Below are 3,858 nucleotides of genomic sequence, written 5' to 3'. Positions count from 1 at the left end.
AAAAAAAAAAAAAAAGATCAAGCTGAAGAAGGAAGCCATAAACCGTGAGAGGAAAGATGTGAGCACAGACTGGATAATTGGGAGCAAAGTTTTTGACCACCATCTGAGGAGCCATGATGTCTCTAAATGACAAAGTATACACCTCAGGAGACAAGACAGCAAAGATGCATCATCCCAAAAGCTCGCAATGGTGATGGGAGCTGGGATCATGCTCACGAAGGTGATAATGGCAATGACTAACCATAGTTGGTAAGGATGATATGTAGCCCATTCTAGGACAATCTACATCAGAATAGACGACTCTAGACGACACTGACTGTATCGAGCAAGTCTATTTGGTTCCTTATAAATTTGAAGGGCTGATTTATTTACTCTGTAATTATAGGCAATTTCTCCTTTAAAAATGTACATTATGGATTGAGGAAAAGTCTCACTGGCAGAGCTCTCTATAATCTTCTGTCCTAAGAAAGACCAAATAATTGCCTGTCAACTTGTCTTCTGTAGACTTAATAGTAATTACATTGTTCACATATAATGAAATTTTTTCCTTTTGCTCATTTTTCTCTTCTTCTGCCTTTTCCATTCTTACATTAAGACAATTTCACTGTTCAAGGATAATTCGGAATTTTGTTTCCTTAGCTTAGTCCAGTAGAATGTAATACCTTGAACTTTATTTTTTTTTTTTTGGTGCCTGTCCTGCAACTTGAATACAGGGCCTAGTCATTAACCTTAAGTTTCTTTTTGCTTAAGGTTAGTGCTCTACCACTTAAGCCACAGTGCCACTTGCAGCTTTCTCTAAGTATTATATCAGAGATAACAATTTCACAGACTTTGAACTCTGATCCTCAGATCTCAGCTTCCTGATTAGCTAGGATTACAGCCGTAAGCCACCAGTGCTCAGCTCATTCTAAACTTTTAGACTCCTGGGATCTCAAAGGATAAAAATTTGTGCAAAAGCACTGATAATAAAAAACTAAAATGAGAATTTAATACCCATTAACACAATTTCTTCTCCTGAAAATTTCTATAAATCATAAAAATACATGTATTGGTAAAATATGCCAAAAGACCTGTAACTATGTGTGAACACGTGATTTTAAATATGTGCTATTCTGTCATGACTATGTTTTAGATTTTAAGAAGTAAAATAGAAGGAACAAGTAAGAGATGGGGATATGTTATAAAAAAAACAAAACAAAACACACACACACAAAGAAATGGGTGAAAGTTATCAGTTATCAGTTCCAGGTGCATTGTAAGATTGATGAGAGAGGACCAAGTCCAAGAACCACACTACACACAAACTTTCCTGAAAATAGAACAGAAATACCATTAAGAAACTCCAATCACAAAGATAAGAATCTCTTCAGAGGGCACACCTCAAGTTCCTAAGAAACATGAATTTTGCTAAGAAACACAAGAAAAGGGCTTTATGAAGATGCAGGCAAATGACACTAAGGCCATGAGTACTTGTGCAGAGACCATCAACACCCTTGTAAACAACCAAAAGGAGTTGATAACAAATGCAGGATCCCCTAAGGGTGGTTACCAGCAAGCTTCAGAAACTTGCCTACATCACCCACTCCAAGCTTGGGAAGCATATTCATTGTCCAGTGTCACAGGCTCAGGTGAAAGCACAGGTTCAGCCAAGGCTGGAACTCCAACCATATCTCCAGCTCAGGCCCAGGCTTTGGGTCAGGCTGTTAAAGGTGCCAAGGCCCTTGGGAAGGCACCATAAATAAGCACCACAGCCAGTGTGAGGACAAGTGGATTGGTGTGAACCCCAGCCCCTGGTTGGCCAGATATGAAAAAGAAAGGAAGAAAGAAATTTAGGCTGACTATATTGGTACATATCTTAAATTTCAACTACTCAGGAGTAAGGAATTGGAGGACGGTGGTTCAAGATCATGGGTTGAATCCATCCTAGGAAAGGCTATGAAACTCTTATGTCCAATTAACCACGAAAAAAATTAAAAAGCTGGAAATATAACTATCACACAAATGGGAGAATGCTAGCCTTGAGCAAATAAAGCTTAGGGGCAGCATCTGGACCCTGAGTTCAAGCTCTACGACAGTGCTCTCTCTCTCTCTCTCTCTCCCTCTCTCTCTCTCTCTCTCTCTCTCTCTCTCTCTCTCTCTCTCCACACACACACACACACACACACACACACCTGCCAACCTGAGGTGGGTGAGGGAAGTGTTGATAAAAATAACATTTAGTCCCAAAGTAAGGATTGTACACGGCCTATGGACAGCATCACCAGTAAAAGCAGCGCAGTGGCTCATGAGGTAATGACCCAGATTAACAAGCATGCAGGGTGACATGAGGTCCACATTAGAGCATGAATATATTGCCCCCCTTCAAATGTAACTAGTGACCAATTATGCTCTGGTGGCCCCTGGGGCAGAGCCATCCCTCAAAACAAAAAAAAAGTCAATGAACCGATTAAGATATGAAGATGCTAAGGTAGCACACATAAAGGAAATTAGGCTTATCCTCAGCATAAATCAACCATCTTCCTCAGGAGTGCATATCTCTGCCATCTAAGAATCATATTGTATGAGTAGATGTGCTTCTGGGGCAAAACTCCATACTACACAGTAGGAGAATTCTACCTGAGCAATGCAATAACAGCAGCTTGGGAAGATGAGAACCAATAGACAGCTTTCCCCAGGCAGGCCAGTTAACATTCAGCAGTGTAGATTTCCAAGGAAAACACACTGACCATCACCCTCAAGTGATCCATTATAGATAGGACATGCAAACTTAAAACCACAGCTCACAGCTCGAGTCGATATGATTTACCAGTAATACTGTGGGATTTACCAGTAAAACTGTGGGGTACCAACTCAGCTCTTCACCCCTCTATGGCTGCTACTGACAATCACAGTGAACTCTTCCTGTGGGCTGCGAGTTCATTGTCCATGTGAAACAAACCCAGGTTGTGTTTCAAGAGTTTTCTGAAAATCACAGTATGCCAGAGTTTGCATCCAATGCCACAGAATGAACACCTTCAACAAGAGCCACCTCTAGGATCAGCGGTAGAACACTTGCCTTGCATGCATGAGGCCCTGGGTTCGTTTCCTCAGCACCACATGTGCAGAAAAAGCCAGAAGTGGCGCTGCTTCTCAAGTGCTACAGCGCTAGCCATGAGCTGAAGAGCTGAAGGACAGTGCCCAAGGTCAGAGTTCAGGCCCCATAGACGACACAAAGAAAAAAAGTCAAAAGCAAGAGACACTTCTAGAGCACACTGCCACATCATTCTGTATCAGCTATAGAGTCTTGGTCCTTGTCCAAAATAGACTTCAAAAAGAAATGGTGGACTCTTAGCTACAGTCCACACCACTATTAAGCAGGGAATTATTTTGGTAAAAGGAGAGGATTTATGAAGTTCTTCTGCTATTAGAATATAAGGGACCCTACTGCTTGAGGAAGATAATGTGATTATTTGATTCTTCCCCATACATTTAAAGAGTGGAATTAAGTAGTATTCATTTTTCTGTGCCTGGCTTATTCACATATTATAAAGTCTAACAGGTTTTCTATGTTGCCACCTATGTCCAGACTTCCTTCTTTTCTTATTTTAATTTTTATTATTTTTATTGCTATTGTAAAGGTGATGTACAGAGGGGTTACAGTTGCATAATTTAGGCAGTGAGTACATTACTTTGGACCAGTGTTACCTATTCCTTCGTTTTTCTTGCAGTTTTTCCCCTCATTGCTCCCACAAATTCTATAGTTCATTTTCAACATAGTGTCCAGTGAGTATCACTGCTGCATTTTTTCAGCCTTTTTTTCCACCATTTCTGTGCTCCCTAGGACTCTCTCCAGGGTGGATAAACTTACATACAATTCAA

Source organism: Dipodomys ordii, unplaced genomic scaffold, assembly GCF_000151885.1.
Source record: "Dipodomys ordii isolate 6190 unplaced genomic scaffold, Dord_2.0 Scaffold117, whole genome shotgun sequence".
NCBI lineage: Eukaryota > Metazoa > Chordata > Mammalia > Rodentia > Heteromyidae > Dipodomys > Dipodomys ordii.
This window is presented reverse-complemented; position numbering follows the sequence as displayed.